Source organism: Crocuta crocuta, unplaced genomic scaffold, assembly GCF_008692635.1.
Source record: "Crocuta crocuta isolate KB4526 unplaced genomic scaffold, BGI_CrCroc_1.0 scaffold246, whole genome shotgun sequence".
Classification (NCBI taxonomy): domain Eukaryota; kingdom Metazoa; phylum Chordata; class Mammalia; order Carnivora; family Hyaenidae; genus Crocuta; species Crocuta crocuta.
In genome coordinates this window covers 4,597,537-4,610,584 of record NW_027531902.1, presented here as the reverse complement: position 1 = coordinate 4,610,584, position 13,048 = coordinate 4,597,537, and the positions used below count along the sequence as shown (strand labels likewise).

At 37.5% G+C, this 13,048-nt stretch overlaps 1 protein-coding gene across 1 annotated transcript in view; it reads left to right on the top strand.

Moving 5' to 3' along the window:
- Nucleotides 1–13,048, top strand: part of RAB10 (RAB10, member RAS oncogene family) — an 81,590-nt gene that overhangs the window by 53,753 nt on the left and 14,789 nt on the right. The gene's annotated exons all lie outside the window — the stretch shown is intronic.

The window sequence follows — 13,048 nt, the reverse complement described above, 5'->3', positions numbered from 1 at the left end:
ACCATGGAGCACCTGATGCCTCAGGAGAGCATGTGATTCTTGGTCTCGAAGTCATGAGTCCAAGCCCCATGTTGGGGGTAGAGATTACTTTAAAAATAAACAGGGGTGCCTGGGCGGCTCAGTCGGTTAAATGTCTGACTCTTGATACTGGCTCAGGTCATGATCGAGCCCCATGTCATCTGGTTCTGTGCTGGGCATGGAGCCTACTTAAGATTCTCTCTCTCTCCCTCTTCTGCTCCTCTGCTTGTGCTCTCTCTGAGAAAAAAGAAAAAAAGAAAAATAAATAAATATTGACATGGTCTTGGGAGTCCATGAAATCTGGCTGGGTGTTTTACCTTATCCACTTGTTCTTTGAACTTGAGCAAGTTAAATAACACTGTCAGGCTGTTATGTCTTCCTATGTAAAATAGAAATAATGCCACTTACCTCTAAAGATTGTTCTAAGGATTATATGAAATAATCTATGTAGAGCCTTTATTTAGCACCATACTTTGCTCACACTCAGTAAAAAAAAGTTAATATAATCCTTTGATTGCTTTGAGAGTCTTTAGCTAAAATATTTCCTTTAATGTGTTTATAACTTTTTAAAAAGATTATTTCTTTATTTTTGAGAGAGAGAGAAAGATAGAGCACAAGCAGGGGAACACAGGCAGAGACAGAGAGAGAATCCCAAGTTGGCTCTGCACTGTCTGCACAGAGCCCGACATGCTCAATTCCATGAACCGTGATATCATGACCTGAGCCAAAACCAACTGTCCAATGCTGAACTGACTGAGCCACCCAGGAGCCCTTAAAACTTTTTAGTTAGTTTGTGTAAGGTTTGCCCCATAGAAATACGATGATATTTTAAAATTTGTATTCAAGTGTGAATCATAGACTTTAAAATTAGAATAGCAATATTTTGTAGCGAATATTGTTTTACATATATATTAACCTATGGGGTGCCTGGGTGGCTTAGTCGGTTAAGTGTCCGACTTTCGCTTAGGTCATGATCTCGCGGTTCGTGGGTTCGAGCCCCGCGTCGGGCTCTGTGCTGACTGCCAGCTCAGAGCCTGGAGCCTGTTTCAGTCTGTGACTCCCTCTCTCTCTGACCCTCCCCTGCTCACGCTGTCTCTCTCTCTCTCTCCTAGAAATAAATAAAACATGAAAAAAAAACATATATATTAACCTATTAAATACTCAAAATGACCTTGTGAGATGTATTATTCCCTTTTTTTTTTTTTTAAACTTGTTGAGGTATAACTGACATATAATAAACTGTACATATTTAAAGTATACAGTTTGGTTAGTTTTGACGTATATATAAATCTGTGAAATTATCATCACAGTCAAGGTAATAGACAAATCCATCACCTCAAGCCTCTTTGTAATCTCTTCTTCCTCCCCATTTCTGATCTCCAAGCAACCATTCTTTTGCTGTTTCCATTTTCTAGTAATGTATATAAATACAATCATATAGTGTCTTTTTTTTTCCCCATTTTTTTTGTCTGGCTTCTTTTACTCAGTATAATTATTATGAGAATTACCAATGATTTTATGTGTATCAATAAGTTCATTACTTTTTATTGCTGAGTAATAGTCCATTGTTATATCATAAGTTGGTTATTCACCATAAAGCTGCTACAAATCTTTGTGTAGGTAAATGTTTTCTTTCCTCTTGAGTTATCCCTATTTTACAGATATTGAAATGGACACATTTTGAAATAACTTAACCAACATCTTCAGCATGTAAATGGCAGAGCAGGGATGCATTACATGCTCAGAATGTATGGTTGAGAGTAACATTCTTTAATTTTTTTTTAATAGTTATTTATTTATTTTTGAGAGAGAGAGACTGAGTGTAAGCATGGTAGAGGCAGAGAGAGGAGACATAGAATCCGGAGCAGGCTCCACGCTCTGAGCTGTCAGCAGAGCCCAACACAAGGTTCAAACTCACAAACCGCGCGAGATCATGACCTGAGCTGAAGTCAGACACTTAACCAACTGAGCCCTCTAGATGCCCCTAAAATATAGACATTTTAAAGATTCTCTTTGAAGCACAATCCACCTGAGGATCACTGATTTTTTTTCCCCTTACCTTAACTGGGAAATAACTCCGGAAATGAACTGTGCCTCATATTCTGTTTCCTTATAATTAAAGCTTATCTCAAGGGAAAGGATGTCCATTATTCTGAATTTCAACCAACTTCTCCTGACCCCTGCTCCTTCCCCCCCGCCTTTTTAAATCACCGGCCCTTATCTCAGCATCGGCCCTACAGAGTCAGTATTCCAAGCTCCTCCTAGGCTCTGCCACACTGGTTGGCTTTCCTCTAAACTGCATCATCTCTGTGCACACCTTAAACTAATAATATTCAGAGTGTTTGGCAGTAAGAGATATATTTTACATGGTGACCCTGTGACTCAATATACATGTACATGTATATGTGAGTGTATGTACAACAGAAACAAAAGTGCACATAACTTTTTTAGGATACATTTTTCTTTATATAATACATAAAACCTTTGACCTACTAAATTTGTCCTTTTCCTCCTACACTCTGTCTTATACAAACTTTCCCTTCTGTTCTTTGTCCTGTGGCTTTAAAATTTTTTTTTTGCCCTGTCATTTTAGTTTTTGTAACATCTAGAAGTAAACAGTAACACTTGTTTTTTTTTTTTTAAGAGAGCCTTCCCAGAAGACTTTGTTTTGCAACCGCAATTAATCTAGAAAAGATTTCTACTGTACCTGTAAATCTCAAGTATAGCACAGAAATGGTAACATTTCTAATTAAGAATTGTTTGATTTTTAGACATTATTAATATAACCTTTTTTTGTATAAAAGCACTTTAAAAGGAAATTTTCATTTAGTCTAGGTTTTCATATTTAAAACTGCTTTTAATTTGAAATATCAATTTTCCAATAAAGATTAGGAATGAGTGGTTAAAATTTGCAGTTGATAGTTTTTAAGAGGTTAGTATTGTGCTAGCTGATTCTGTTTTCTTTGCTTCTGAAAGTTTGCATGCTGACAATCCAGGGAGAAGGCTCCAAGTTAAGAAATCTGGGACATACCACAGTAGTAATTCAAGGCTTTTAGCATGAAAAACCCATTACTCATAATTCAAAATGCTATCTTCAACATTAAATGCTTTGCTTCCAGTTCCTAAAAAAGCACAGTGTTTTTTTTTTTATCTGTCTCTAGTGTGAATGAATATATTCAGATTCTTGTTTCAGCATGAAAAATTCTGTTCTGTGATTGAATATTGATTTGGGAAACTTTTCTTCAGTCTTTGCTAAAGATTTATTTTTCTTTACTTGAATGATTTTCACTTCTTGTCTTATTTCTAGGGGTCTTTTAGTCTATCAGTTGCCTAAAGGTGGAGATGTGTCTCACCCTGGCCACAGCGTGGCCTAAAATTAGCTTGTTTGGCTGATAAAGAAGCAGTTGTGGCTATTCATTCATTCATTCATTTAATAACTTTTTTTTTTTTTAATGTTTATTTTTGAGAGAGACAGAGCATGAACAGGGGGAGGGACAGAGAGAGAGGGAGACCTAGAATCCAAATCAGGCTCCAGGCTCTGAGCTATCAGCATAGAGCCTGATTTGGGACTTGAACCCGCAAACCATGAGATCATGACCTAAGCTGAAGTCAGCAGCTGTGGTTTTTAAATCCCAGATCTCTAGAAGTTTCCACCATAGTATCTATCTACATTATTTGAAATTTGCCTTTCCTTGTTTCCTTTTGTTTTGTTTTTAAGGGAGGGTGGTCAGAAATGTTTGGCATCTGTATCTTGTACCTTCAATTTAACATCAACATAGTAACCAGAAATCGATAGCGTCACATTGTAGAATTAACCATTTATCTATGTAAGGGAGTCATCTTTGATTCTTCTCATTTCCTTAATCCCAGCATCCTTTTTGGTAAGCCCTGTTGATTCAATCTTACAGTGTCTAGAATCCAAATACAATTTGCCATCTCCATTATTAACCTCCCACCCCTAGTCCACGCCACCATTACTACTACTTTGAGCCACTGCAGTAAGTAGACTCTTAATATCCTAACAGGTCCTTATTTCCCCCTTGGCCTTCTTCTCTTTTCCTTTTCCCACATAACAGCCACAGTAATCTTTTTTTTCAAATACAAATCAAATATAAATCATGGTTTTCATTCCTTCCCCATTTATAACCATTTTGAGTTCCATTGCATTTCAGATTTTAAGTCTAAATTCCAAACCCAAATCCTTTACCACACTTAGCAGAGTGGGCCTCTACATCAGTTGGTGCTCTCTTGTATAAATATAGTCTCTACCCCAAGCTGATTTCCTTTCAATCCCATGGACATGGCACATTCTTTTTCAATTTGGGAACTTTGTACATGCCTCACAGACCTCCCTCAAGCAACCCCACTCCCACACCTCTAACTATGGCTAGACTGAACATTCTGAAGTACCACTTTATTCCAGAAGCTTCCCATGTCATGAGAAATAAAATTTGAAAATGTCAGGTTGTTGATACTGTCTGTTCTGACCTCATCTCTCAACAGCTTTGCTGCAACCAATGTGGCCATTTTCTCTCCCTTGAGCATACCAAGTTGTATTCCCATCTCAGGGCCTTTTAAACTCTTCGGCTTGGAATGCTTTTCATCAGATCTTTGTCCTGCTGCCTTCTCTCATTCAGATCTTAGCTCCATGTTCTTTGATAGGCCTTGCATGATGCTGAGCTAAAGTAGCCCAGCCTTCAGGCAGTGTCATGTATCCTAATTTATTTGCATCATAGTACTTTTTAGTATCTAAAGTTACCATAGTCTTAAAAAAAGTGTCCATTATTTCCCCCCTTTTAAGGGTGAGGATTCTATCTGCCTGATCTGTGGTTATTGTAATGACCCTTCTAGAACAGAGCCTGGCAAATACTGATGCTTAGTAAATATTTGTTGACTAAATGACAAATGTTTGTTTGATTGACCTCTATTCATACTTCTCACTCCCCTTAAGCATCAGAGAACTCCCTAATCATTCCACCTAGATTACTTCTTCCTTCCCCCATACCTCATTTTTCATCTCTCCACCCTGTTTACCTTGTTAGCATCTATCTAGTATCAGTTTGGGAGTATATATTTGTTTGTTTCTTTCTTTCCTCATTAGAATGTAAGCTCTGCAAGGCCAGGTTTCAGACTTTTTTTTTTAAATGAAGATAAACATAATTAAAACTCATTTTAGAGTAGAGCGATTGCATATCTATGAGGACATCCAGATCTTGCTAAAATAAAACTCAACGTGGGGCACCTGGCTGGCTCTTTTGGTGGAGCATGACTCTTGATATTGGGGTTGTAGGTTCAAGCCCTTTGTTGGGTGTAGAGATTATTTAAAAACAAAATAATAAGTAAGAAAGTAAATAAATAAAATCTTTAAAAACAAAAAAACACTTCAGTAAAAATTTGGCATCCTAATTTACAAAGTAAGAAGTAATCTCGTTATATTATCAAAAACACAAAGTTATCAAATTTGGGGTCTCTTCTTTGCAGAACAGATTGGTGTTGTCTCTGGTCTGTTCAGTGCTGTCCGTGCCCAAACTAAAAATAACTGTCAGAATAGCAGCCAGAATACACGGTTTCCTTGACCTTGCATGTGGGACTAATAAGGAAATAAGCTATTTTAGTTCCTAGGAACATATATCACTCCTTTTATAATATGTCAGTGGAGAAGAAAAAGGATTGTCTTAGCTGTGTATCTATTATTTTCTGTAAGGGAAGTTCTTTTGCCCCTGGGTTGTAATTTCAGAAACCTTAAACGTAGGCTGAGAAGAAAAAGTTATAATAGGAGAAGAAAATCAAGTTGAGTGGTTCCAAGCCTGGAAACAGGCTTAAAACCTGCATTATGGTACATAGAAATATATTGTGAGTACATACAATGTTTAGTTGCTCTTCAGATATTTAATACCTGGTTTAGCTTATTGGAGTCAACCTGCTGTCTTTACTCTCGGGTGTCTGCGTGCATTCAGGCCTAAAAATACTTTGGGTAATGAATCAGCAGCTGTGGTTTGTTTGTTTTTTTTTTTTTTTAGCCCTGGCAGAGGGTCATCAATTAGCTCAGAGGTAGTAAGCAGGACTCTTTGTGGTTTGAAATAATGATTGTTTGCCTTAACAATTGGTAAGGGTTGATAAGAGTATTCAGGCACAGGCCCAACTCTGAAAAAAAGGCTATTGGAAATCAAGGAGCTGAGGAGCCAGATCATCATGTGGGGTGAATGCAGTCATGTTGGACAGTGTAAGTATATGGCATATGTAAATAAATGTAAATGAAAATGGGATATAGAAAGCCTTAAAAAAAAAAACTTAGCAGGGAAAGCATATAAAAAGAGGGAAAGATGATACTTGGGTTGTGTGTAAGAGATTTGGGAAGATGGAGGAGAGCAAAAGAGCAGATGACAGTAGAATGCCATGGCTAGGTAGTTTCTTTTGCAGTGTAGTCTCTCTTGGTAGAGAATTTTGTTACAGATTTGACACTAAAATGGGTATATAGTAACATGAATGAATGTTGAAGAAGAAAGAGAGTTGGGGGTGGTTGTTCATAGTGAAGTGCTGTGGAAGATCTCTTTAAGTTCTATTACTTATGACAAAAAATGAAGTAAAAGTTTTCCATGCCTCCTACACCAAAGCCAGTAGGCACTACTGGAACCCAGTACATTTCCAGACCGGTTAGCTAGGAGACTTTAACTCCTCTTTCAGGGTATACACTTACTAGTTGATTTATACTTTTTAGCAGTTCAGAAAAGAGCTAAACTATTGCTAATGTGTTGAAACAAAATTTTACGGGTTTTTTTTTTTTCTCCATGAAATCATAAATTATGCCTGATTACAAGTACCTTGTAACTAAATAGATAGGATTAATAAAAGATAAACAAGAATTTGGAATTGAGGAAAATGAAAGATGTAAATACATTATCTCTAAAGGACAACTCATTTGCTATGCTTAATTTGTAAAACTTACCTAGAAACTTCTTAGGGGCCAAGGCAAAAAAAAAAAAAAAAAAAAAAAACTGGAAAGAAGATGACAATTAGATGACATTACTCTTTTCAGAAATAATATGAAGAATGAGAGAAAAACATCATAACAAATACAGAGTACATTTTCATAAATCTTCCTGTGATTTTTAATGAATTAACACATTAAAAAGGTAGCAGTAATAAAACTTGTGGTCTACGAATGTAAATAAACATGTAAATACAAACACCTATGTGTGCCCAGATACGTATGTAACCATTAACTGGTCTGACCTGATCTAAGGATACAGCCTGGAAGAGCTGACGGTGTGTTTCGTAGATGGTTTTTCTTAAATGACACTTCTGATGGCAGGTTTTTGGTGTTGCGTTACCTCCTCCCTCTGCTTCTGCACACACACCCATTTTCAACACCGTAAATAGAATGATTTCTTTTTAAACTCAGGTTAAATCACTTCTTTTTGTAAAACCCTGCAGTAGACTTCCTATCTCGGGGGAAAAACCGAAGTCCTCTTGACCCCTTTACGATTCCCCAACAACGTCAGGACCTTTGTACTTGTTCTTCCCATCTTCTTGGAACACTGTCATTCCCTGATACTTCCTTTTTCCCTTCACCTTCTCACTGAGGCCTTCCCTCACCACCCTGTTTAAATTTTTACTTGATTGCATCGTCTCCAGCATCACCCCCTAGTCTCTTTACTTTTTGTACTCTTGGTACTTGTCACACCCTGAAGATACATAGTTCTAGAAATAATGATTTATTTGTTATTTACCACCAGGGGCATATAAACATCATTAAGGCAGGAGTTTTTCTTCCGTTTACAGTTTTCTCGCTGGTGCCTAGAAGAGTTCTAGATATACTGTTTGTTCAGTAAATACCTGCAGAATGAATAAATGGGATTTTACATTATTTTAAAGGGCAGATCCATGTACTTTGAGATGAGATGGGCAAGTGACAGAGCTGAAATTCTCTTTCAAAAAATGGAAAGTTCAGCCAGTTTGCCTTTAACTTGGCTGAATAAAAAATCATTTCATTTTACCTTTACACAGAAATAGGCTTCAGGGAAAACCAGGGATTTCCTTGTGAAGCAGCTTTTAGTACAGCTTAAACACTGACACACTGACTTGAGAGAGCATCTGCAGAGATGGTGTTGACTTAAGACATTTTGGAAACACATGTTTTGAATCACAAAATAACATTATTGCATCTTTGTATATTTTTATACTACAGAATGCTTTGGGGTTATCTATAACAGATATACAAATAAATTATGGAATTTTACTTTAGTTATTTCTTTCAGTTATGAATGAAAAAACAAAGATCCAGAAAGGTTACATACCTTCAAGTTCACCCACCTGGAAGGATTGGAACCTGAGGATAAACTTGGATCTGATTCCAAACCCATGCTCTGTGTTTGTTCTTATATAATGCGTAGCACACAGTAGACACTCGGTACCTATTTGAATTGACGGATAGATGGATAGAGGGCAGATGTATGAACACTGTAATTGTACATCAGGATTGAGTGTAAGGAATATTGATGTATTGGTAGTTCTATTATATTTCTGGCTATACAAATTTTTAGACATTTTTAGACATATAAGCATTTAAAAAAATATTTTTAATGTTTATTTTTGAGAGAGACAAAGCGAGCAGGGGAGGGGCAGAGAGAGGAGGACAGAGGTTCTGAAGCAGGCTCTGTTTTGACAGCAGAGAGCCTGATGTGGGGCTTGAACTCATGAACCACAAGATCATGACCTTAGCTGAAGTTGGATGCTTAACCGATTGAGCCACTCAGGCCCCCCTAAGCATTATTTTAAAAATATGTTTAAAAATTTTTTTAAATGTTTTCTTTATTTCTGAGAGAGAGACAGAGACAGCGTGAGCAGGGAAGGGACAGAGAGAGAGGGAGATACAGAATCTGAAGCAGGCTCCAGGCTCTGAGCTAGCTGTCAGCACAGAGCCCGATGCGGGGCTCAAACCCACGAACCTTAGGATCATGACCTGAGCCAAAGTCGGATGCTCAACCAACTGAGCTACCCAAGGCACCCCTAAAAATATGTTTTTTAAGGATTACGTAACTGAATTAGAGTGGCTTGATTGTAAAATAATGAAGAATCTACAGGATTGGATTATGAAGTACTGACTCATTAACATTTGAATGCTTGTTCACCATGTAGAGACCACAGATTCTGCAATGAACAAGACAAACAAATCTGCTGGAACTTAAATTTTAGAGGACATGGGAGACAATAAATAAACCTGTAATAAGTGTTATACAGGGAAGTGAAGTAGGGATGGAGAGAGACTGCATGACTATTTAAATTGGGCAGCTAGAGGGGCTCCTGGGTGGCTTAGTCGGTTAAGCATCTGACTTTCGCTTGGGTCATGATCTCGCGGTTCGTGGGTTCGAGCCCCGCGTCGGGGTCTGTGCTGACTGCCAGCTCGGAGCCTGGAGCCTGTTTCAGTCTGTGACTCCCTCTCTCTCTGACCCTCCCCTGCTCGTGCTGTCTCTCTCTCTCTCTCTCTCTCCTAGAAATAAAACATTAAAAAAAATAATAAAATGAAATAAATTGGGTAGCTAGAGAAAGCCTCATTGTTAAGGTGATGGTTCTTCAACTGTGAGCACGAGGAGCCAGTCAGGCTGTGGGAACAGCTAGTAGTGTTTGAGTGAAAACAAGCTTGTGAACTTGGGGGTGTTAAAAAAAAAAAAGTGAGACCAAAAAAGCTTAAATTATAAAAAAATAAATTAAAACACCAGAAAGGAATACATCAAAATTTGGGGGGCTGGAGAACGAACAAGTCCTCTAACGCTTTGAAAGCCTCAAGATAAGGTTTTGAAACTGATTCTGGTTTAATGAATTGGAAATTTGGCTTGTTTTTTAAGCCTAGTAATCTTTTCTGGTTTTTTTGATGGCTTTATTGAGATGAGACATAATTCGTGTACCATGTAATTCACCCATTTAAAGTGTACAATTAGTTTTTTAGTGTATTTACAATGTATATATTCATCATCGTCATAATTTTAGAACATGTTTATATTCCCAAAAAGAAACTACATATTCTTTGTCAGCCACTCCCCATCCTGCCCAAACCCCCTTAGTCAGGGCAACCACGAATATACTGTCTCTGTGATTTTCCTGTTCTGAACATTTCCTATAAATGGAATCCTACACTGTCTGGTCTTTTGTTTCTGATTTCTTTCACTTAACCTAATGTTATCAGTTATTAAGTTTCATCCATGTTGTAGCAGATATCAGTACTTTATTCCATTTTATGGCTGAATAATATTCCATTCTATGACTATATCACGTTTTATTTATCCGTCAATTGATGGACATTGAGGGTGTTTCTGGTTTTTGGCTATTAAGAATAATGTTGTTATGAACATTCATGTGTGAGTTTTTGTGTGGGGATATGTTTTCATTTCTCTTGGGTGTATACCAAGAAGTAGAATTGGAGGATCACATGTATATTTCACATTTTGAGGAACTGCCAGACTATTTTCCACAGTGGCAGCATCAGTTTAAAGATCACTACTATGTAAAGAATATCAGCCCCCATATCTCTGAATGTTAGGATGCCAGCAAAAGATACTAAGAATGAGCAGCCAGTGCCATCGAAATATGTGGTGTCAGAAAAGTCATGAGAATAGAATGTTTCAAGACAAGGAGGTGGTCAATTTTATGGCATCCTTATGAATGATTGAAATATACAAAAAGGAACTAAATCCTGGATTTAGCTATTAGTGGATTTTGGAGACATTTTGAAGAAAAGCAGAAGTTTGATGGGGAAAATTTTTTTTTTAATCCAGACAAGCTGGTTTTAAACTTTATGAAAAGTCTGGAATAGCTAACACAACTCTGACAGCAAAATAAGTGGGAGCAATCTATCTGGTGTGAAGACTTTTTAGCTTCAGTAATCAAGACCATATGGTATTGGGGGAGGCATAGACACATAGGTCATTGGAACAAAAGAAAAGCCCAGAAACAGACTGGATCATGGCCTACTGATTTTTGTCAAAGGTGCAAAAGCAATTCAATAAAGAAAGGTTATTTCCTCAACATTTTCAACAAATAGTGCCAGAGTAGTTGGACATCCATAAGCAAAAACATGAAACTTTACGTAAAATTAATGCCTTGTGCCAAAATTAACTCAAAGTATATCATCAATTTAAATATAAAATGTAAATGATAGACTTCTAGAAGAAAACAGAAAATTTTGTGACCTAAGACAAGTTCTTAGATACAACACTAAAACCATGATCCATAAAAGATTTTTAAAAATCAAAAAGTTGGAATTCATAGTTTAATTTTTTAATGTTTGTTTATTTTTGAGAGAGTTTCAGAGTGGGAACAGGTGAGGGGGACGGGGGTGGGGGGAGCAGAGAGAAGGGAGACACAGAATCCAAAGAAGGCTCTAGGCTCTGAGCTGTCAGCACAGTTACAGGGCTCCAACTCGTGGGCTGTGAGATCATGACCTGAGCTGAAGTCGGCTGCTCAATCGACTGAGCCACCCAGGCATCCCGGGTTTCAAAATTTAAAACTTCTGCTCTACAAAATATCCTGTCAAGAGAATAAAAAAACTAGATGCAGAACCCTAAACATGGAACAGTTAAAAAAGAAAACAAAAGAACAAGCAATCCAATTAGAAAATGGACAGAAAACAAGAACAGCCATTTCAGCAGCCATTTCACCATGGATGGCAAATAATTACATGAAAAAATGTTCACCATCTTTAGCCATGGAGAAGTACAAATTAAAATGATAATGAGGTATCACTCGTGACCTATTTATTAAATTAAAAAATAGTGACAGCACCAAATGCTGATGGAGGCAGAGAAACTGGATCGGAATGTAAAGTGGTACAGCCACTCTAGAAAAGTTCAGCAGTTTCTTATAAAATTAAACATATACTTTATCATACTATTCAGCAGTCGCATTCCTGGGTATTCATCCCAAAGAAATCAAAACTTATTTTCACACAAAAACTTAATACATAAGTATCCATAGCAACTTTATTTCTAATGGCCAAAAACTGGAAGCAACCCAAATGTCCTTCCACAGGTGAGTGATTAAACATATTGTGATATGTCCGTACCATGGAACACTATTCAGCAATAGCACAGATTAGTATTACATGCAACAATGTGGGTGGGTCTCAAAGAGATTTACGGTTACAAAAAGTGAAAAACGACCATTTCAAAAAGTTTGTATACGGCATGATTCCATTTATCCATTATTCCATTTGGAAATGACAAAATTGTAGATATGGAAAACAGATTATTGGCCAGGGTGTAGGGACTATAGGAGATGGAAGAGTGATGCAAGTGTTCTCTCTTGTTTCTGGTGGTGGTTACACATATCTATACATGTGATAGAATTGCAGAGAGCTACATACATGCATGTGTGCATGTATGTAAAAAAGTGAACTCTAAATAAGGTCTTTTGATTGTACCAATGTAAATTTCCTGGTTTTGCTTTTGTGAGATGGTGTATGATGTTATCATTGGGGAGAACTGGGTGAAGGATACATGAGGATACATTTTTATAACTTCCAGTGAGGCTATAATTACCTAAGAAAGAAAGTTTGCTTGGGGAGGGGAACAGAGAAATGTGATGTCAATTGAAGGGATGTAGGATTGAGAGTAGGTATTTTGGTTTTAATTTTACTTTTTTACAAAAGATAAGGGGGCCACCTGGTGGCTCAGTTGGTTGAGCGTCTGACTCAATTTCGGCTTAGGTCATGATCTCATGGTTCGTGGGTTTGACCCTTGTGTGAGGCTCTGTACTGGTAGGATTCCCTCTCTCTCTGCCCTCCGCTGCCCTTGCTTTCTCTCAAAATAAATAAATTAACTTTACAAAAAAAAAAAAAAAGAGGGGCACCTGGGGTAGCTCAGTTAGTTGTGTCTGAATCTTGATTGTGGCTCAGGTCATGATCTCACAGTTCATGAGTTCAAGCCCCACATTGGGCTCTGCGCTGACAGCATTGAGCCTGCTTGGGATTCTCTCATTCTATCTCATTCATTCATTCATTCTCTCTCTCTCTCTCTCTCTCTCTCTCTCTCTCTCT